This window comes from Canis lupus, unplaced genomic scaffold (assembly GCF_011100685.1).
Source record: "Canis lupus familiaris isolate Mischka breed German Shepherd unplaced genomic scaffold, alternate assembly UU_Cfam_GSD_1.0 chrUn_S1647H1840, whole genome shotgun sequence".
Taxonomy (NCBI): domain Eukaryota; kingdom Metazoa; phylum Chordata; class Mammalia; order Carnivora; family Canidae; genus Canis; species Canis lupus.
In genome coordinates, this window is record NW_023330491.1 from 5,228 (window position 1) to 29,283 (window position 24,056).

Here is a 24,056-nt window from a genome sequence, read left to right on the forward strand (position 1 = left end):
GTGGCTGGGGCAATTTCTTGCCCCATTATAAATATTAGTTTATGTTTTCTTGGAGGGCTTCCTCTGATTGAGTCAATACTTTAGCATCCATTCTATTCCAGGCATTGTGCTTGATTCTTGAGATACAGTGGTTTCAAAAATCTGTCCCTTGCCCTCAGTCTAGACAGAAAGAGGTAAGTGGGTAGGTAGTTAATATAGCACGTTGAGATTGTTTTTAGGGCTAAAACAGCGTGCAGAGACTTGGAAAGACAGAAAGTTTCCCAAAGGGATGATTTGAAGATAGCTAGGTGGAGAGGTACGGGCTGCAGAGACTTCATTCACGTGTGTATCATCATACTTCAAAATAGGTATCATGTGCTTCCTATCTCTTTCCTCACTTCTGTCCTTGCCCAATACCCTCTTCACAGATTTCCTTTCATTGTTCTTCTGTTTTTAATTCCTTTCTTCCTTTAAAACAGAATCACTTTCTTATGTTCAGAAGTATATTATTAGCAATAAACAAAAGGAGATGAGCAAATCTTCACCAATAGTCCTTACCGAAGATTAAGAGTTCTCTGTTTAAAGTCATTGAAAATTATTGCAGTAATCAGTGTGAGGTACCAGAGAGGTCTAAAATTCTAAGGGCATTAAATCATGGGCACTCCCACCCTCAGTGTTTAATTCTTATAGTTTTTAAACCACACACACACACACACACACACACACACACACAATCTTATTGTTACAAACACTGCTACCTTGAGAAAGCTAGAAAACAAGATAAGCAAAAATTAAGAAAAGAAAAGCACTATATTCCCACCATTGGAGATTATCTTTAATATCTTTTTGATTTGCTTTCAGATACTTTTTTATATATGGATGTATTTTTATAAAAAATGAAATGATTGCAAAGCAAGTTGTTTTGTATCTTGGTTTTCTAATGATCTTTCCCTTTGTGAGTCAAAATTTTAATCTTATCTAATAGTCTATCTTGAATCAGATTTTCTCAATTATCTTCATAATACCATTTAGAGCTAGTAGGTCCTACGTGTTGAATCTAGCTTTTATGGCTCTTGGTTTTCTTATATTCTAGCATCATCCTTAATTTTTTCCCCCATTGTACACTGACTTGTTGAACAGATCCGACCAAGGACCCCAACAGAATGATTCGTCTTGGTTTTGTCTGGGCGTCTTCTGGTGCTATCATTGAACTTCCCCCATCCACACTATTTTCTTATGCTGAAAGTTTGGTTTAAACTTCTGCTCAAAAAAAAATAAAAAAATAAAAAAATAAACTTCTGCTCAGGTTATGTTAAACATTTTGGCTAGAATATGCCACAGGTGACAGTTTGTGTTTTTTTGTGTGTCACATCAGGAGACATAATGTTTGATGGCTCCACCATTCAGGGGGCTAAATTTGAGCACTGGATTCGGGTGTTGAAAATCTGGTCGCTTTGTGAACGTACACTTATGTTTTTCTCCTGTGACTAGAAAGAAATCTTTGTAGTATTGCTTTGGCACTTTATAACAGTTAGATTCCCCATAAAACATGCACTTAATGCTTTTTAACACTACTTGACAACCCTTGCCTAGGTCAATAATTTCATTAGGGATCAACAATGATTAAAATCTAATTCAATCCTTCCTTTTCTCTTAGTAGGTAATACTTTTCTATGAAATAACACTTTCTTTCATCAAGTGGTGTTGTTTTGTTTTGTTTTGTTTTGGTTACTCTGTAATATAGTCTAACTGGGGCAGCAAAATAAATGTTTAATATTCCCCATTAGATACATGTTTTCAAAGGAAAAAACTTAATAACTGCCTCAAATGGTGACATCTGGTGAGGAGGGCTTCTTTTTTCAGTATCATTCTCTATTCATGGATTTTCACTGATTCAATCAATGTTCCTATATCCTTGAAACATTTCTGGTCTAAAAAGTTTTAAGTTGAGTAATTCAGTATCAGTTGTTTTACACTGAAGTGCTACTTAAGAGAAACAGATACAGCCAATTCTACAATTTTATGAATATTTTGAAAAAATGAGATTGACAAGATGGTGAAAATCCCTTTCATTACACATGACGAGCCACCTGGCTCAGAGTATGCCCTTCCCCGGTTGCAGTGTGTGAAGTTCAGTCTGTCAGCCTCACAAGATGAAAATGAATTTACTCTTGGAAAAATGGATTTACAAGGCTGAAAGGGAGGCACCATTTCACTAACTGTTCTCTTGTACCATAGGCAAGATAAGATGTCTCTATTTAGAGAATTTTTCTTTTTTATTTCACAATGCAGATATGGAACTTCAGATTTTTTCTTACCCATTTTAAAAAAATGAGTTGATAAACAGCTGACTACTGGCTTAGTGGTGCAGCTCATCACATAGCACATACATTGGAAAGAGGTATATATTTATTTGCTTGTTATTCTGTCTTCTAAAGTGAAGTCAGGGATCCCTGGGTGGCGCAGCGGTAAACCAAGAAGAACATGAAAATGACAAACGTGTGTGAGCGGGTATATATAAGCATGCATACATGCATGCATTCACAGAAAGATGTATTATTGAATTGTAATGTTACTGAATGTCTTGACTTCAGCACTGAAAGTCTCGTGTCTGGGTAAACACTCCAGTCCCAGGCAAAAAGGGATGGTTGGCCACCCTAAAGTTACCAGATAGAAACCACATGGGATTCAGCAACAGATCTCTGATCAGTCTTCCTGTTCTTGACTCAGACATTTAATAAGGCCTTTAATTCAGACATGAGTTAATATGTCAAACTGGCAGGAAAATAACTTATTAAGTACATAAGAATATGAATTCAAGTAAGTATGAGGAATGCACTAAAAGTCTTTAAAACTGCCAGTATGAAAAGGATCAAGAATTGTACTCCCTATTTTTTCTTCAGAAGAGGTAATATAGCTGCCAGTATTTCTGAATATTCCAGCCAAAGCTTGGAAAATAGCATGGCGGAAGGTACGAGGTACTTGAGTTGATTTTCACGATGGAATTTTATTTATACAGAGACCATTCATTGACTGTTTAGTTAGAAAAGACCTTAAAGAGTTATATAATCTATCTTTCCACATCTAGTCAAGGCCACAATTAGATCATGATGGGATTCTACCCAATATATTTTTAAAGACCCTCAAATAAAGAGATGTTCCATTATTAATTTTATGCCTCGCCTGAAACTCTCATCCTTTATATGGAACTAATTACTTTTCTGGTTGATGCTAGAGAGTGTGAATAGCCAGAAACCATTCTCTGACAAAGGTTAGAAGATTATTTTTCAATTTCCTTTAAGTATTTTAATTCTAGAAGCTTTTAACTTTTCTTCAAAGTTTGTACTTTTAAACTTTTGATTACATCTGTGCTCTGCTCCAAATCCCTAATGCATACATTTGGGTATGTTCTGCATTCCTAATAGCTCCTAGGTGATGCTGATGGTTCAAGGACCATAGTCTTGCTTGCTTGCTTAATTGAAGTATAGTTGACACACAATGTTACATAAGTTTTAAATGTACAACATAGTGATTCAGCAACTCTGTACATTATCCTATGTTCACCACAAGGATAACTACCATCTGTCACCATACAACACTGTTACAACACCGCTGACTACATTCCCTATGCTGTAACTTTCATACCTGTGATTTATTCATTCTGTAACTGGAAACCTATATACCTCCCACTCCCCTTCACCCATTTGCCCCTCCCCCCACTGCCTTGCCCTCTGGCATCCACCAGTTTGCTTATTCTGTATTTATGGGTCTATTTTTGCTTTTTTTTGTTTATTTGCTTTGTGTTTTTTTTTTTAACCACACGTTGAAGAGCAAGGTTGCAAAGAACTTAGTTATAGCTTACTTCAGACTTTTCTTCTTAACCTAGAAAGACAAATAGTACCCAGTTAGATACAGTCTTTACAGAAAGCAGTGGACATAGATAGAGATGGAAAAACTATTTTAAGGGTATTATTGGTATAGAGAAATATTTGTAAAAACAAAATAAGAAAGCTATTTCTGTAGCATAGTGACTAGACTGCGATATAAATATGAATACTATATACAATGGTGACTTATCCTGTAATTGCTGATTGCTTTAGTTATGAATTTTTAATTCACACTTTATAACTAGATTTAGACTTATTTTACTCCCCTTTGATGAAATTATTTTTCTCTACTTATTTTTTCTTTTTCTTTTTTTTTTTAAATGATTTTATTTGTTCATGACAGAGAGAGAGAGAGGCAGAGACATAGACAGAGAGAGAAGCAGGTTCCTTGCAGGGAGCCTAAAGGGGGACTCGATCCCAGGACCCCAGAACCGTGACCTGAGCCCAAGGCAGACGTTCAACTGCTGAGCTACCCAGGTGTCCCAATTTTTCATAACATGAATATATGAAATTACTTTATACAAAGAAAGTTCACATGTGGAAATGCAGTATTGCAAATACCATAAACCAAATACATTTTTATATTTTGTAATTCAAGCTAACATTTAGATTGGGGTGCCTGGGTGGCTCAGTCAGTTGTACATGGGACTCTTGATTTTGTCTCAGGTCCTGATCTCAGGGCTGTGAGATTGAGCCCAGCCTGTGGCTCCATCCTGAGCGTGGAGTCTGCTTAGATTTCCTCTCTCCCTCTGCCCCACTCCACTGGAACAGCTGAGGGCAGCATGGAAAACCTCAAATGTCTCTGTGAGGAGGCCTACCAGAAGACATATCAAAACTGCAGAGGCAAGGCCTCTATCGTACTTCCAAATGCCAAGTCTCCCGCAGAGTACATCTGATTTGTCAAGCCTAGATCACATTCAGAATTCAAGCTGCAAGGCAGTCTGGAAAATGTAGATCTTAAGTTTCTAGTCTCTATGACCTGAGAAGGCCAACTAGAAAAGGGGTGGAATGAATGGTGGTCACCAATACTTTATACCCTGTCCTAGGACTATTGTTCTAGAATAGAAGCTCAACATCTACATGGGATGATGTTCTTTTTTGTCAATTCTGACAAGTCAGTATATCAATCTATCAACAGTCTTCCTGATCTTGGTCAAACCATAAAAGTTGATATTCTCAGAAACATACCAGAATGAGGCAATCTTAGATTTGAAATAATCGTGTTATTTAAAGATTTTATTTATTTGAGAAGGAGAGAGTAAGCACAAGTGGGAGTGGGGAGGGGCAGAGGCAGAAGGAGAAGCGGGGAGCCCAGTGTGAGATCATGACCTGGGCCAAAGCCAGACACTTAACTGACTGAGACACCCAGGCGCCCCTTGAAATAATCACTTTATTTTTGGATCGGTGCCTTTATATATATATATATATATATATATATATATATATATATATATATATTTTTTTTTTTTTTTTTTTTTTTTGTTAGCTAGAAAATGCATTCTTCAGGTAAAATATCCCTTGGAAACATTATACATAAGTAAATAAATAAATAGCTACCCTCCTCAAAGTGGCGGTAGGGCTTGTTGGCAGAAATATTTTGGGCTTTCTGTGTATTCCAGGTGGTTGCTTAGGTCTTCCAGATTCCCTTAAAGTTAGCTTGAGACCATGTGATGGCTTTCCGGCCCTAAAACCCCTGTGGATCCTCCATTCCTTTCTTCCCATTACAGACAGTGGAGTCTGTGTATTGATACATAATAGCATCACACTATGATGACAGCTGGACCCTACGCTTACTAGATGGAAGAGGTCTTTTGCCTTATGCTGGTGTTTGTGGGGAGAGAAATAAACATTCATGATAGGATACCATTGAGATCGTATGTCATTGCAGCATAGCCTGGCTCTCTTGACAAATGTGGGCCTGAAGTCCTGCAGTCTCCACCTCTCATTCTTCCAATGCCAGCCTCTTTGCCTCTCCTTTTCTCTCTGCTTTCTACTTGCCTCCCAAGGCAAATCTACATCGCTACTTCCGGGTGCACAGTTTGTAAACCATTACTCTCGGCTTTTCAAGTACCCCCTCCTCTGGTTTTAAAAATATAAAAAACTGTGTGATAAATGAGTATTACTTTATAGATAAATGGAGGATAGGAGTGGGGTAGAAATGATGTTAAAATAGGCACAAGGGGTCCCAATTTCTGAAATAAAAATTACTACAGATACTATATCTAACCACTTGAAAATAGTATATTTGACTAGCAATAGAAATAAAGTTATATTAATCAAATAAATGGGAGCTATATTAATCAATCACAGAACATTCTACCTAATGAAGAACATTATCATAATATACTATAATTAATCAGCTCATGAAAAGCAATCTCAACAAATAGATCACAAAATTCAGAAGGGTTTATTTGAAAGATTGACAGGTTTTGGGGGGAACAGACCTATTGCATAACTCATCCAGGAATTTGATTACTTTCTTTTCCTCATCAAACATTTCCCTGCAATAATCTTAGGCACCAGAGATCAAGCAGTTGACCTCACTGATACAGTGGAGGTCAGACTGTTTCTGTCAGCTTCTCTCTGGGATCCATGGTGTCCATGAATGTCTAGAAGGTCAGAAGGAAGAATGTTAATGGACTGAATATGGATCTATCTGCATTTACAAAGCAAGCTTCTAATCCATTCACACCTCAGCTCAGATGCCACCTCTTAGGGAGATCTTCCCTGACCACCTTATCTGAAATAGCTGTACTTTCCTCCCTGATCACTTTCTAGCCCTCGCTTTACCTTATTTTCTTCATACCACTTATCACTGATTGAAATTCTATTGTTTATTGTCCTATTTCTTCACTAGCACGTAAGCCCCACAAAGAGAGGTGCACCTGGGTGGTTCAATAAATTGAGCATCTGACTCTTGGTTTTAGCTCAGGTCATGAGATCAAGTCCTGTATCAGGCTCTGTACTCAGCACAGAATCTGCTTGAGATTCCCTCCCCTCCCCTCATTTGCTCATTCTCTCACTCAAATAAATGTTTAAAAAAAAAAAAAAAAAAAAAAAGCTCCACAAAGAGAGAGCTTTTGTTTAACATCACTGTAACTCCAACAAATACATTGCCTGGTACATTACATAGTAAGAATTCAATATTTCTTATATTTCCTATGGTTCTTTGCCAGACACAGTGGAGAGTTTCCTCTGATCTTTTCTATGAGAACCTGGTAGGGCTTTTGGAGATAAAACTCATTCCACCTTCCCAAGGCTGGATCCCACTCTGGAGTTTTTAATTCTCAAATTTGCACAGAGCCTCCAGCAATTTGTCAATTACAATTTAGGTTTCCTATGCCATAAATGGGTCTCTAGAAGGTTTTTCCTGCGTGGGATTCACCTATCTGTCTCTATAATTTTTGAGGCAGGGGTTTGCCCTATGACCTCAGTTCTCTAATGGATCCCAGAATTGTTGTTGATTCAGCTATTTTTATGTGGATAGGAGAGATAACTTCCAAGTTCTTTTTGTGCTGGACTGGACACTGGAAACCATTCAAAAATTTTACTAAATAAGTGAATAAATGCTATAAGAATGTACAGCTATCAGCTGGCTCACTATTCTAGTTTTGTAAATCTGAACTTTATTTTAATCAATCACAACATAATTATACAGGAAGAGATGAATTCTCATGCCAGTGAATGGCACTTCTCTGATGACTGAACTTTTGGACTGAACATCATATTATTTGCATAATATGGAAAGTGGTATATAAAAGTTGCATTATTTATTAATTAATAATTCCTTAAACTGAAAGCAACATATTCTAAATGTATTGATTGTGGTATAGGCTAAGCTGCAATAACAGATACTTCCATAAATCATTGGTTCAAATATAATAGAAGATTATTTCTCTCTCTTACAGTCTGGAAGGAGATGGTTGCCCAGGTTGGGGTGGGCAAAAGATCAGATAGAGCCCCAGGCTGAGTTCAAAGAGAATATGTAACCGGATCCTGGCTGTTTAGTTAGGAAGGATTGTATATGATCCAAATATAAAGTGTGTATATGTGTGTACAGGGCTCAGATGAATCAATTTTAGCATAGCATTCCATTTGAAGAAATATATACTCCAGTAGCCCAACAGAAATTAAAAGACATTTTAATATTTTATGTGCATTTCTCAAGAACTGTTAGGGAGATCTGTGCCATAACCCACAACAATACTTTAAAAAATATTATCTGTCTTCCACACTTCTTTCGTACTCCGTGTTTTTTGCAGTCTTCTCAAAATCCCCCAATTCCCCTGACACCCACCTTTTATGGCTTTTCTGTCTTCTTCCTCCTGCCCCCACCTTAAGCTCTTTCTTATTTAGATCAATTTAGAATTGAGCTTCTTTTTATGGTTTCATTTCTGCTTTGCTCATTACCTGGATTCTCCACAAGAAAGAACCCAGGGCTGACCCAGAAAGCAAATATCCTTTCCCTTACTTGACTGCAGCTCTGGCCCAGTTGCTCTCCCTGTCTTCTAATTTTGCATTACAAAAACACCAAGAACTAGACTGGCAAAGAAAGACTTGCTTAAGGTGGTGGGGGAAGGGTAGAATCTGCACAGACAGGACTGGGGAGGCAGTGAATACTTACACGTTAAGACGTCTTGTTTCCATCACACATATATCATTAAGAGCTCAAGTGAGGATAATGTGGACTGCTATAACTCCAAAACAGATGGAAAATCTCTCAGTTTAAAAATATTCACAAAGCTAGATTTATGCAGATGTTCCACCTGAAGACAGCGCTGAACAAATTAATGCTCACTGTGGACTATGAAAGTCTAATCTATAAAGTGAAAAGGGAAGAGAAGGAAACTGAAAATTACTGAGCACTTACTCAGTATTGGGTTAAGCTCTTTAAAGAATGTCATGTTATTTAAAATCCCCCCATAACCCTTCAGATCAGTGTTCTCGGCTTGGGGATCTATAGACCATATTCTCACTCATATGTGAGTGCTGAGATTGAAAAATGCTTGTGTTTTCATACCAAAAATAGCATGAAAATGTTTAACACGATATAGTGTGAGTGCCTGACATTAACCTTTTTGATTGTAATGTAGGTGCCTGACATCAAGCTTTTGATTGCTGAGGTATTCATTTCAAATAAGTCCATCTCAAATAAACATACTGCCAGCTGTATGACACAGCTACTAGCTAAACAACTGTGCTAAGGAGTTAGGCTGCCCTCACCTGTGAAGGTCCCTTTTCAGAAAGCCCTGTGTCACCTAGATAGATGATTGCTTGAGTCAACCCAATTTTTCTTTCTTGCACCCCAATTCCTGCTTGGGATGCTGTAAATTCTCCAATAAAGAGTGAACCCAAGAAACCCTAGGGAACCACACTTGGATGCCAATAAAGTCAAAGCCCCAGATCCACACTTCTTCCCTCTCTCTCTACCCATGACCTCACTATATGGCCCTTGGATGTGCTGTGTACCCTCCAGGACCTCCAGTGCTCCCTTATCTTTGGCACTGAGGTGCATTTTGCAAATGTAAAAACACAAAGGCTGGTACAGCCACCACCATTGACTCTGGTCAGCGAAAATGTCTATGGGACCTTGGCATAAATAATATGGACCCAGGTGATTGGCCTCGGGCATTCCTGGGCCAACGCATTACTAACAATTGGCTGGCACTGACAGGAACACAGGGGCATGTTCTAGATCATCAGGAAGATTATCTTATAATCAAATAATTCTAACCAAAGAGTCATATGACTGTATGCTACTGTAATTGAGGTAGACTAGTGAGAAAGGCATGCAGTCAGACTTGATCTGTAAATGACATGTGTAAGCCAAGTGAAGGCCAAAATATCTCATACTGTATGAAATAAATGATGACTTTGTAAGAGCTAAAATTCAGAATTGGGCTGAGATTTGAGTCATCACCCGGCATATGGTGGTAAAGTCATATTCTAAAGAACACGCCTAGAAGCAGTATTAACATTTGAGCTGTGATTTGATATAAACCAAAAAAAAAAAAAAGTCATCACATTGTTAATGCTATTTCCTTGAGGTTTGTTGTTTTTGTGAGTATTTAAACAAATTTACAAAATGTGTTGATTTATATCAGGGCGGTATATCAGAATGATTTATATCATTCTTCCCAATTTTTCATCTCTCTCTATCCCAGCATTCTCTGTTCTACAAGCCAAGCTTATGTCTTGTGACTTCGCAGCACCCCTCACTAGAGAAGGCAGAATGCCGTAGGAAGCTGGAAAAGAGGCAAGCTGTTTATGTGGCAGCAAAACACTGGCAAAACCGTTGCTTTCAGTGGCCCAAAGGCAAAAAAAAAGTACTTAATGAACCTGTGGCAGACAGAAAGGTTCTCAATCAGAATCTTGATAATGTGAACAGACTGTAATTTGCTGCATTCAAAAAGGTACAACAAGAAAGTGATGAGCTCAGAAAAACTGGCCACTTTGCAGGCAAAATTGAGAGGGGATGTAGAGAACCTAGAAATTCCAGAAGCTGTAGGGTTGATAAATAAAATTGTTTCTCCTTTCCATTCAGTAAGAGATAAAATTTAAAAACACCTTGTATTTGAAAGACCTACTAAAAAATAGCCTCACAGAAATGACAAAATCCAGGCACAACCTCCTTAAGACCGACCTTAAGGCAATGTCTGGCAGTAGATACCTTCACCTGGACAAAATGACTTTTGAGAAAAGTGATTATGAACTCAAAGTACTTGTAATTAAGTCTAGAGAGAGACAGGCCTCACAAAAACTACAGTGTGGATTTTGGCACATGGAGTGGCTGTAATTAACGGCATCAAAAATCCAACAGGTTTTCAAGAGCCATGTTTGCAAAAGTGCTGCCATGCTAGATGAAGAGGTTGACTTTGAGATGGATCAAAAAGCTCTGGGATCCCAACTTTCTAAGGGTAGCAAGTGGGTGAGAGAACTGCTCATGTTCGGCAATACTATTTCAGATGTGGCCCCAAAGGGTGGAAAGAAAAATCACACCGGAGGCAGAGCAGGGCTGTGGAGAACAATGGACTGGGCCCTTTGTCCCAGGGAGCAGAGCCAGGGCCCGAATAAAGGACTGTTCCCTACCCTAGTGGAGAAACTGGCTGATATATCCCTGTTTCAGAGTGTCTGTGGACCAGTTGACCCCATATGCCTTCCAATCTTCCCTTTTTTCAGATAGGAGAGTTTACTGCTAAATCTTGTCCCTGTTTTATGATTGTATGTTGGCAGAGGGTGACAGATTCCTTGGTTTTGTTTTGGCTTGTAAATATCTAGATTGGGAAGAGCCACATCTGGCCCCAGGGTAAAGCACAGATCCTGAACTTTGAACCCCATGCTATGACTGGATGAGACTTTTTAATTAAAATGTCTTGAGAGGCAGGGGTGGGGGGAGTATGTTGCAAAAGGGAGCAAAGTGAATAATTATTATTTGAAGGAGACTGTGGTGGATTAAGCAGCTGTCATTCTCAATTCTTCATATACTTCCTCTTATAGATCTATTCATCCATGCTCTTTGCCTTGGGACTTTGCAGTACCTTGACTAGAGTAAACTAAGATATTTCCTTGCCCCATTGAAGCTGGACCTGGCTGGAATGTTAATAAACATGATGAGGCTTTAAATATGTGTGCATGGTTTGGCATTGCCTCTTTAGTCCAGTAATACATCATTAAAAAAAACCTAAACAAAACTCAAAGAGCCAAAAAACCCAAACAATAACAACAACAAAAACCCCATACTCCGTGTAGCCTCTGATCTCAAAATGAAGACTTGAGGAGAACTGATTCTACTTGTAACCTGGGGCTAGTCTTTACCTAGTCTACCTGACATCAGCCAAACCCAGCTGTGAATAAAAAAAAAAAAAAAAAAAAAAAAAAATTTAATGTGCAAGCAACAGAGATCTTTGGTGCTTTCATTTATGCAATCAGTATTAGTTGACTAATAAAATTCACATAAGGAATATAAGTATAAAGAATTCATACCTCATTTTATGTTTATACATCGCTCATGTCATTAAGTTAGAAAACATTTTGAGTTAACAATAGAGTTCAATTTTTTTTAAAGATCTCCATGGATTTATCAAGTTTTAGAAACTCTGCCTTAGAGAGTTCTGATTAAACCCATTTTCTACTATCTGTCTTTCTGCCTCTTTTATTAGTTTTAAGTATCTTCTCTTTTGGTTAGGTGACTATTAAAATTTGCTCTAAGGGCATAAAGAGATTAAAAGAAAGAAAAAAGTTTTCTAAGAAGAAAGATAGAAAGGAAAAAGCTAAACTGCTGAATTCAGATGATGCAATTTGGCAGAATAATATAAGCAGAACTGTGAATGTCCAAACCCTGTCAGAGATTTTCACCATCAAAGGATTGACGTACCAGGTTTGCGCATCCCTACTGCGGCAGACAAGGGCAGCTTTCAAAATACTTCCAAACTTGGGACTATTCATCAATAAGGCTGATACTAACATCAAAATGTCAAAATGTGCAGCCTACAAAAAAAAAAAAAAAAAAAAAAAAAAGATAGAATCTTGCAGAATTAGACCAGGAATGAGAGGCCCTTGGGGAATAAAAATGCAGATTACAAAACAAATAGAATCTTTTAATATTCAAGAGACATTTTTTTGTTGAAGTTTTCCTCACTAGACCATAATTTGAGTAGCTTCAGACATTAATCACATCATGGAGGGGTGAACCGCCCCCCACCCCTGATTTATTTTTTATGTGTCTCACTGTTAACAAACTTTTTTATATTTAGAAAAAACTTGAAAGCTCCTTGGGGATTTGCACAAACTGTTCCTAAGGTGGGCCATACAGAACCCTGTGGTCAGTCACTCCATGAAGGGAGCTGTGGCTTCCTTCAGTCTTTACCTCCTTTAGGTGAGCGGAGAGGAAAGGCTAGAGCAGCTCAAGCACCTCCCAGTCTAGAGGGAACTATAGTGACTACACAGGTTGCTTACACACAGGTAGGCTGATAACAAGAATGTCTTGTTTATGAGCATTACTTCCTCAAGGAGTGTTGTGGGGATACTAACGTGGTAAAAAGAAGGAAAGGAAAAACTAACAAGGAAAGGAGGTTAAGTCCTCCACCTCCAGCCATCTAGAGCCAATTTTCTCACTTTAGAAAACTTCATTTCTGAAAGCTCTCAAAAACCTGCCCACTTCTTAATTTACTGACCATCTCTTGGGTAAGGGTACTCACCTCCTTCATATGACATGTTGGGGCACATTTGCTCTGGAAGCAGTTTGGAATCAGAGAAGAATGGTTATCCCACAAATGTGGGGTCTCTTTCAGGGAATGATGCAAAGTCATTCAGTTTCAGGAGGTGAAACTTAGAAAGGTTGCTCTTGCAGATTCAGGGTCCTGGGGAGGTCATTCTGGTTTGGAGGCTCTCAGCAAGCCCTTGTGTCCAGGCTTCTTTGTCATTGGTAGCCCGAGGGATAAAGAGAGCAGCTGTTTAGCCAGGGCAAACTCTGTTCTGGAACCACTGTGAGAAAAATAATACTTCAAATCAAATTCCTATCAAAAAAATTCATGGATTTTTGGTCAAAATTAAGACTCGCACAGTTATCTTTATTATTGGTTGATTGATTGCTTTTCCCATGATCATAGGTGAGACCACTTCGTTTCCATCTTTACCTTTTCTACATTCTCCTTAGCTCCTTTTTTTGGGGATGCTAATCCAATTATTTGTGTTGTGGGGGTGGTAATGGAAAAAGAGAGTGGCTGCAATTATGGAAGGAGTGGGGGTATGGATCTTATTTTCAGTGCAGTTTTTACAGTAGATTTCCTTTAAAAATTACATTGAGCAGGGATACCTGACAAAAATATTACTAATACATAACTCTGAAATTAGATATAGCTATGTCTTATGTAGACCACTGTACATATCCTTAACTTGAGTAATTAATTTTGGATAGATACATTGCATTATTTTTATTTTAAAATTCTTTTAAAATCAGGAAAATTATTCTGTTTTAACAAATACAGAGGACAAACTGGTAGTTGCCAGAGGTGAGGTTTTTTGGGGAGGGGAATGGTGAAATAGATAAAGGGGATTAAGAATATAGACTTATCATGAAGAGTGATGAGAAATGTATAAAACTGCTGAATCATTATATTGTGCACCTGAAACTAATATAACACTATATTAATTATACTTCAATCAGGTTTTCTTTTTAAAAAAACAACATTTTTGTTGAAATATTTCAAGTTATTTAGAGGTACATAAAAAATGTTCAATCTCTCTGATAACAGTTTAACACTTTGGTGTATATTCTCCCAGACATTACACATACCTCCATATATAAATGGACTTTAACAAGCTTTTCTCCCTCTAGTTTTCATTGATGCTCTTCCCATGTGAGTTTATGTCATATAATTCATTCTTCTAAACAATTACACAGAATTGTATGTACTAGAATTTATTTAATCATCCCTTTATCGATTGGGCATTTAGGTTACTTCTAATTAAATTTATATTATAAACAATGTTGAAAAACAACTATGTAGAAATACTTTTTTACTCACTTAGAAAATTCTCTATAGGAAAGATTCCTAGAAATGATATATTTGATTGGCCTTTGTGTGCTTTTAAAATATTCATAGATGCTATCTGATTATTTTCCAAGAATTTTACTAGCTTATAAATGCATCAAAAATAGATAAATTTTGGGATGGCTGGGTGGCTCAGTGGTTGAGCATCTGTCTTTGGCTCAGGTCATGATCCCAGGGTCCTGGGATTGAGTCCCACATCAGGCTCCCCAAAGGGAGCCTGCTTCTCCCTCTGCCTGTGTCTCTGCCTCTCTCTCTGTGTCTCTCACAAATAAATAAATAAAATCTTTTAAAAAATAGATAAATTTTCTTCCAAATTCCTTTGAATTTTTATGCAATCATAGAATTCATTTAAAAAAAGGACATTTATATTCCTAACCTCCAAAGTAATGGTATTTGGAAGTAGAGCCCTTGGGGGGTAATTAGGTTTAGAAGTGGTTATAAGTGTGAAGTTCCCATGATGAGATGAGCGTCCTTATAAGAAAAGGAAGAGCATGAACTCTCTCCATCCCTCTTTCATCCCCCTCCTCTTCTCTCTGCTGTGTGGGGACAGTGTGAAAAGGCAGGCATCTGCAAACTATGAGGAGGATTCTCATTACATTCTCAACATGCTTCACACCCTGATCTCAGACTTCTCAGAGAAATGGATTTCCATTGTTTGTCACCCAGTTTATAGTATTTGTTTTGGCAAAGCCAACTGACAAATACAAGAGTTTTCTTTCCAGTTAGGGTGTTCTCAGCTGCAAGTGATAGAAAGCCTAATTAGGTGGGGCTTAAGCATTAAAGACATTTGTTACCCTCCCCCCGCCCCACCCCTTAAGAACTTCAGGGTTTCAGGGAACTCCAGGGCTTGATAACCTCACAAATCTATCAGGGGCCTGGGTTCCTTTATCTTTGCACTTCATTGTTCACACTGTGTTCCTACACATATGTAGGAATTCCTGCCTTTTCTCATGATCTCGAAATTGCTGCCACAGTTCTAGGTGTCATATTCAGACAATTTTTTTTTATTTATTTATTTATTTATTTATTTATTTATTTATTTATTTATTTTAAGATTTTATGTATTTATTTGACACAGAAGGAGAACCAGAGAGTACAAGTAGGGAGAACAGCAAAGGGAGAGGGAACAGCAGGCCCTCCACTGAGCCCGATGTGGGGTTCGATCCCAGCACCCCAGGATAGTGACATGAGGCCAAGGCAGCCACTTAATGACTGAGCCATATGGTCACCCCCAGATAACAACTTTTTGAGGCAGAAATGGTAATATGTGTGACATTCTCAGAGTGAGGAAACCTTTGCAGCCCTCTCTAGCATATTTATCGCTAATGTCTCACTATGCAAAATGTAGTCATAGACAATGAGATTGCCATGATTATCTTGCTTCAGTGAAGACTTGCCCTCTGGGCTGGGAAGAAGCCTACCCTTCTTGTAAAATTGATTGCTTTAGTTCTGTATTGCTAGAAAACAAATTACCCCCTGAATTTAGCAGCTTTAAAGAACAAACATTTATTATATCACACAGTTTGTGAGAGTTGGAATCTGGGAGTGGCTTAGCAGGGTGGTGGTGCCAGTTGAAGGTCTTTAATGAGGTTACAAAGAAGTTGTCAGCAAGCACATGAGAAAATGCTCCACATCACTGGCCATCAGGGAAATACAAATCAAAACCACAATGAGATCCCACCTCACACCAGTGAGAATGGGGAAAATTAACAAGGCAGGAAACCACAAATGTTGGAGAGGATGCGGAGAAAAGGGAACCCTCTTGCACTGTTGGTGGGAATGGGAACTGGAGCAGCCACTCTGGAAAACTGTGTGGAGGTTCTTCAAAGAGTTAAAAATAGACCTGCCCTACGACCCAGCAATTGCACTGCTGGGGATTTACCCAAAGATACAGATGCAATGAAACGCCGGGACACCTGCACCCCGATGTTTCTAGCAGCAATGTCCACAATAGCCAAACTGTGGAAGGAGCCTCGGTGTCCATCGAAAGATGAATGGATAAAGAAGATGTGGTTTATGTATCCAATGGAATATTCCTCAGTCATTAGAAACGACAAATACCCACCATTTGCTTCCACATGGATGGAACTGGAGGCTATTATGCTGGGTGAAATAAGTCAATCGGAGAAGGACAAACATTATATGGTCTCATTCATTTGGGGAATATAAAAAATAGTGAAAGGGAATAAATGGGGAAAGGAGAAAAAATTAGTGGGAAATATCAGGGAGGGAGACAGAACATGAGAGACTCCTAACTCTGGGAAATGAACTAGGGGTGGTGGAAGGGGAGGAGGGCGGGGGGGATGGGGGTGACTGGGTGACGGGCACTGAGGGGGGCACTTGATGGGATGAGCACGGGGTGTTATTCTATATGTTGGCAAATTGAACACCAATAAAAAAGAAATTTATAAAAAAACAGTTGTCAGACTGAGTGGCAGTAATCTGAAGGCTTGACTATGACTGGAGTATCTGCATTCAGAATGACTCAGTAACATGGCTGTTGGGGGTGAGGGGAGCTCAGTTCCTGGTTGGCTTTGGCTGGGGTGTCGGCTCCTTGCTGGATGTTGGTGGGGTGTCAGGTCCATGCCATCTGAGCCTCTCCACATCTGGGCTGCTCATGCTTGGCAGCTAACTTCCCGGAGGGCAAGCATTGCGAGGGAGTGAGTAGTAAGCTGCACTGCCTTTAGCGACCTAGTACCCCAAGTCATGCACTGTCACTTCTACTTTATTCTATTCATCAGAAGTGAGTCACCATTAGGTTCTGTCTCTTACAGAAACAAGTATCAAAAAATTTGTGGATATATTTCAAAACCATCAGAGAAAAGTAAGTGCGGCAGCTCTTTCACAAGAGAAGAAATGAGGGTGGCTGATGAGACAATTGATTATTTTTTTTTACCTTCCATTCTTGGTTTGCTAGGTTTTTAAAGATTGTGTACACTTGAATTTTATCAAAAATCATTTCAATTATAGAAGCAAATGGAACTTTTTTCTCTTTTAATGTGTTGGATTATATTCTTAGATTTTTCTAATGCTGAAGCACCTTATTAGTAGTGGGATAAATCTTTATTGTCATTCTGTATTATTATTTTTTGTACATTGCTTATTTGATGTTGCACCTGTGTTCAAAGGTGAGATGCATTTCTTCTTTATTCTTCTATTGTCTTGTCAGGTTGTGGTATTAAAGATATGTTAACCTCATAAAATGATTTGGGAAGCCTTTCCTCTTTTTCTATTCTCTGAAAAATAAACCATGTCTAGCTGTCTCTCTTGCTCTCTCTCTTTTTGCTGTCCTTGCTTAGCCTTTTTTGGCTCCAGGGATATCTTTTAATTTGAAAATTTGTCTTTCTTAAGAGTGTGGTGTTTTCAACCACTGCCTTTTTTTCTCTCTAATAATCATATTTAGCTTCTCGTTTCACAAGGATCCCACAGTTACAGTCCCTCTGATTTATTTAGGGAACAGTTTTTCAGACTTTATTCTGCTAAAAATGTGACAGTTTCTGTGGAACTCTAGCCTAGTACTTTTGCAAAGTTTTAAGTAGGCATCCCTCCCTCTCAGTGCATGATTCCCTTTGGCTCCATGGATATCCTGACTCTACCCAAGGTGGCTGAGAGAGTTCTTGTTGGGAAGATGGTAACACACTTCTCTGGCAATTTTCTCCTGTTAGTGCTTGGACTCACTTATGAGCACTTGGTGCTGGTTTCTTCATAAAGGGGACCTCATTTGCTTTGTATACTACAGAAACCCTTCCCGATACCTGTTTTACTGGTGATACTCGTCCTTGATTTCTAGCACTTAATGGATTTATTCCTTTTACTCTTTGGAAATTTCAATGAGCTTTTGGGAGGAAGGATAATAAACCTTCGTGTTGTCCATCCAACCTGCCATTTAGACTACGAGTCTGTTGCTGCTACTTACTATGCACATAGAACTTGACCTCCACACAAGCATGTCCACAACTATGGTATTTAGAATCCATTATCTTTTAATATATACATTATAAAAATAACATATGCATACTATAGAAAACGTGGAAAATGCAAAAATGTGAAAAGAAGGAAAAAAGATCCATTGACCAAACACCTCAAAATAATGGCTTGTATCAGACCTGGTATTTTCTTGTAATTCTGTTAAATATTTGTAATCATACATATATTTTTATATCTTTTTTTTTTTTTTTTGAGAGAGAGTGAGAGAAAGAGCTTGAGCGGAGGGAAGGAGCAGAGGGAAAGGGACAAACAGACTCCATGCTGAGCACAGAGCCCTGTGTTAGGCTCGCTTCCAGAACCCTGAGATCATATCCTGAGCCAAAATCAAGAGTCATATACTTAACAGACTGAGCCACCCAGGTGACCCTGTATATCTTTTTTTATTTAGTGTTATACCAGAATTCTCTTTTAGTGCTATTGCTTGTTTTGTAATGATAGTGTCATTTTTGAAGTCACTGTTTTCATGATTCTAGTATCTAATTTTTAAAATCTAATGATGGTCTTTGATGTTGCTTATAGCATTCCATTTTTCTGTTTTTACAGGATTTTCTACTAGTCCTTGGGTTGTGCTTTCTATGAGCAATGATTGCTCACCTTTTCTCTTTCTATGATCTTTTCCATTATTTTCTTTGCTGTAGTGAATTTATATATACTTGATATGTTATTTTGTTGCTGAAGGCAGCCCTACCAAAGTGTTCTCTCACATCTGAATATAAGTGAGTCATCTCGATTCCCTTATCACTTATCTGAAACCTGAGAATTCGAGGACCGAGTGCTGGTGTTCCAAATACTTTCAGAAGCCTGGTTCTGATCTTTAGTGAATGAGTCGTGATCTTTCTTCTATAATTTAAAGCCCTGTAATGGGATTAATTACATCTAAACAGCGGCATTTCTTACTCCCTTCAGTAATTTCCTTAAGCTTCACATCCTTCTCGACTCAGGCTATAGCACTTCAGCAGAGCCACTTCTTGCACTTCCCCCAGCTCTCCCCAGAAGCTGTTCACACTCTTCTCTGGCTCCTTTTTTTTTTTTTTAATAATAGGATTTTTTTAAAATATAAAATTGACATACCATAAAATTCTTCATTTTTAGGCATACAATTCGTTGTTTTTTAGTATATTCACAGAGCTGTGCAACCATCAGCACTAATTTTAGCACTTTTCCTTATCCCCCAAAGAAACCCCCCACCCATTAGTAATCCTTCCTCATTGTCTTCCTCCTCCCTCATCCCCCTACTTTCCTGGGAATTGCCAATCTACTTTCTATTGATTTGCCTGTTTGGGACACTACATATATGTGGAATCATACTGTATGTGACCTCTTGTCACTTAGCACGATATTTTCAAGGTTTATCCATGTACTATTTATTTCTTTATTTGAGAGAGAGAGGAGAGAGAAAAAGAGAGAGAGAAAAAGAGAGAGAGAGGGAAAGAGAGAGAGAGAAGAGAGAGAGAGAAAGGGAGAGAGAGAGAGAGAGAGAGAGAGAGGGAGAGAGAAGAGAGAGAGGGCGAGAGAGAAGGGGCAGAAGGGAGAGGGAGAGAGAGAACTTTAAGTAGGCTCTATGCCCAGCATGGAGCCCCTACAAGGTTCGATCTCACGACCTCAAGATCATGACTTGAGCCAAAATCAAGAGGTAGATGCTTAACTGACTAAGCCACCCAGGTGCCCCTATCCATCGACTTTTTAAAAATTGTGGTAAGAATCCTTAATATGAGAGCTACATCCTTAACAAAATTCTAAATGTATGATATGGTATTGTCTATAGACACGAGGTTGTGCAGCAGATATCTAGAACTTATTCATCCTTTACAATTGAAAATTTATACACATTGATTAGCGACTCCCCATTTCCTCCTCCCCACTGGCACCCACCATTCTATTCTTTGTTTCTATGAGTTCTATTGTATTAGATTCTTCATAGAAGTGGAATCATGCAACATTTGTCCTTCTGTGACTGGCTTATTGAACTTAGCATAATGTCCTTAAGTTTCACCCATTTGTCACATATTACAGGATTTCTCTCTTTTTTAAAGCTGAATAATATTTCATGGTACTTATATACCACATTTTCCTTATTCAGGTTGTTTCTTTATTCTGTTGTGGGGATAGGCCACATTTCGCATCATCAGTTAATGAACGTTGGGGTTGTTTCTACTTTTTTGGCTATTATGAATAATGCTGCTATGTCTCAGGGGTTTTAAGAGGGGGAATATCTCATGAGTTTTGATACAGACATTCTTTGATGGGGTATGGAAGGGGATGGGTGGTGGGAATCTCCTTAGACTTCTCTGCCCTGTGCTCTCACTCTAACAATGAATTTGCCTTCTTCTCCTTTGCTTTCTTTCTTTTTGTTTTATTTGTTTTAAGATTTTATTTATTTATTTGATGGAGAGAGAAAGAGAGAGACAGAAAGAGCAACAAGCAGGGGGAGTGGCAGGGATAGGAAGAGGGAGAAGCAGGCTCCCCGTGGAGCAGGGAGCCTGATGTGGGGCTCGATCCCAGGACTCTGAGATCATGACCTGAGCTGAAGGTAGATGCTTAACCCACTGAGCCACCCAGATGCCCCTGCTTTGTTTGATTTTTTTTTTTGAGAGAGAGAGAGAGAGAAAGAGAGAGAGAGAGAGAGAGAGAGAGTGAGAGCACGAGGTGGAGGTAGCGGCTGAGGGTTAGGGAGAGAGACAATCTTAAGCAGGTTCCATGCCCAGTATAGAGCAAGATGTGAGACTCAATCTCACGACCTTGAAATCATGATCTGAGCCAAAATCAAGAGTCAGATGCTTAATGAGCATCTGAGCATCTGAGCCATCCAGGCACCCTGCTCCTTTGCTTTCTGTTCCAGCAAATCCTTGTTTGTCACTGAGCTATTTGTCTGTGCCTCACAAGGGACTGCTCTGCAGAGCCCTCTATGTGTTCTATCAAGAAAAACAAGAATGGTGAGCCACCATTCTTTGTTACTAGCCAGACACTGGCTTGGGCAAAGGAGTTCTCCCTTCTACAAGAGTTTGCTGCATTTCTTGTTCCATACTGCTCCCCTCTGTCCCAAATAACCTCTCCTCAACTGAGTAGGAGTCACAAGAATATTTAGGATTTCATGTATTTACCTTCTTCCTCCCTCTCACTTTCCACTGTTCTAGAATGGAGAGTTAGGAGTTCATCCAAATGACATTATTTATTGGTCTGTTTCTTGCCCTGACTACCACTTTTCAAGCATTATTATATGAAATTGGCCTTCTCTCTATGCATTGCTTTTTTCCTTCTGTTTGTAATCTTTTTTTTTTTTTTTCATTTTATTAGTTTTAAGAGGAGGGAGAGACATTTTGTGATTTGGCTTTTTTTTTCAGAAAGTCTTCAAGTGATTCTCCAAAAACTGTTATAAATTATTTATTTAATTGCTATTTAATAGTCCATGGTTCAATGTGACATGATTTATTCCAGAATTCCCTTATTTTTGGACATTAGGTTTGTTTCCCTTTTTGGCTATTATAAATAATGCTTGGAGGAGCAAATTTTCCATAAATCTTTTTGTTTCGAGATCATTTTCTTAGGCTAAACTGCCAGATGTGTAATTATCTGACCAAAGAATAAGATGGTTTTTAAGTTACTTGAAACATCTATGCAAAATTATGTCCCTAAAAGATTTCTCATTTGCACTCCCAACAGTATGGGTTACATGACTCTCTGATTGAATTTTTGCTCTTATTTAAACAAAACAAATCAATGAAACATGTAACTAACTTCTTGTTAGAATTTATGGAACTATGAGTTAGAAAAAGCATAAAATTCGTTGTAACTGCCTTACAAGGCATAAAGGTGTGACAATGCTATTATTTTGTTTTGTATATCTGCCTACTTTTTGGTGGCTAGTCTTTATTTCAATGAAAACAGTAGAAAGATACATGTTGGATCAGCATGATCCACCAAGTTTGGGTATACGTAAGTAGATTTTTCAGAATCTTGACTTCAGCTAGGTCACTTTTTGTTCTGAACAGTTTTATTAGGGTAGACATACATATTGAAACATATAGTATAGTGCATATTTTAAAGTGCTTAATTTGGTACATTTGACATATGTATATGCCCATGAAACCATCAGCACAATCAAGACAAAGAATATTTCCATAATTTCTAAGTTTCTTCTTGGTCTTGTATTCTTTCCAGGTCTTTCCAGCACTCCCACCCCTCATCTGCTTTTTTTGTCACTGAAGATTAGTTTGAATTTAGTAGAGTTAAATAAATGAAATCATAAATTACATGCTCTTTTTTTTTTTTGTCTGGCTCTTTCAATCAGTGTAACTATTTTGAGAGTCATTTATATTGTCATGTTTCCAGTTTGAGGACATTACCAAAGAGTTGCTATGAACATTTCTGTACAAGACTTTGCATGGACATAGGCTTTCTCTTCTTTAGGGTAAATACTTAAAAGTGAAAAGTCTGGGTCATATGGTAGGTATATGCTTAATTTCCAAATAAGCTGCCAAACTGTTATCCAAAGTGTCTATGCCATGTCACATCCTACCAGCAGGGTATGAGAGCTCCATTTCTTCCACATCATCACCAACACTTGGTATGTCAGTTTTTTTGAGTTCAGACATTCTGATTCTAATGGGTGGGTAGTGGCATCCCATTGTGATTTTAACTTGCATTTCCAACTGGGTTATTTGGTGCTTTATGGATGCCTAGTGATACAGTGGAACTGTTGTGTCCCTTTATATAGTTTTGTGATGCTGGATACATTATTCGATCTCTCTGTGCCTTGGTTTATTTATCTAAAAATATATAGATGAAGAAAACTGTACCATATACTTCAAAAAAGTTGTTATTAAAATTCATGGACATTGCAAATGTAAAATGCTTTGCAAATTACATAAGTAATAGATATTATCATTATGATGGTTAAATTGCTGCATGATTTTGGGCAAATCACTTCAACTTATTTGAGGATTACTTTCCAGTTCTGTAAATTGAGGCTAAATAAGGTGACCTCTAAGTTTCCTTCAAGTACAAAAATGTTCTTGTCTAAAAAATATACTGATGTTCCAATACCACATATATATATAACACATTTATGGAAAAGTACTCCTTAATGTGGAAAAAATGATAGCAAAACATTAAAAAATGCAAACTTTATAATTTCTTATTATCTTAGCTACGCCATATTTTAGAATTTTAACACAGATTTCTATTTTTCTGTGTCTTATGTGGAGGTGGTTACTAATAAGACCTTCCTTCATCTCTGTAACTACTCTGATCCAGAGAGAAAGAAATTTTAGTATTCATACACAAGTTCATCCTCTATTCCAAATATATGGAATTCAAAATATTCAAAATAATGTGGTCATTTCACTAAATATCATGCAGTTTAAGGCATTTTTGTGAAGTTTAAAAAACTTTATCTGCTGGGGCACCTGGGTGGCTCAGTGGTTGAGTGTCTGCCTTTGGCTCAGATTGCGCTCCCCATGTCCCGGGATTACATCAGGCTCCCCCCAGGGAACCTGCTTCTCCCTCTGCCTAGGTCTCTGCCTCTCTGTGTGTCTCTCATGAATAAATGAAATCTTTAAAAACAAAACAAAACTCTGCCTGCTTATTCAGATCAAGAGCCAGGCCAAATTTTGGGATGATAAAAGGTCTAGGAATCACTTCTATCTGGATT

At 38.2% G+C, this 24,056-nt stretch overlaps 1 non-coding gene across 3 annotated transcripts in view; it reads right to left on the reverse strand.

Annotated features, from left to right (window-relative positions):
• Nucleotides 1-3,732: 3,732 nt before the first annotated feature.
• The window catches only part of LOC607539, a 32,050-nt gene continuing 11,726 nt past the window's right edge, over nt 3,733-24,056 (reverse strand). For 2 of the 3 annotated variants that reach the window (XR_005386928.1, XR_005386927.1), the window contains exons 2-5: nt 13,064-13,349; nt 12,241-12,353; nt 8,491-8,685; nt 6,232-6,475 (exon numbers count right to left, since the gene is read on the reverse strand). This is a non-coding gene — a transcript (armadillo repeat-containing protein 4-like). Of the gene's footprint in view, nt 3,862-6,231; nt 6,476-8,490; nt 8,686-12,240; nt 12,354-13,063; nt 13,350-24,056 lie in introns of those variants that run through there. The other variant, XR_005386929.1, reaches the window with a different exon arrangement.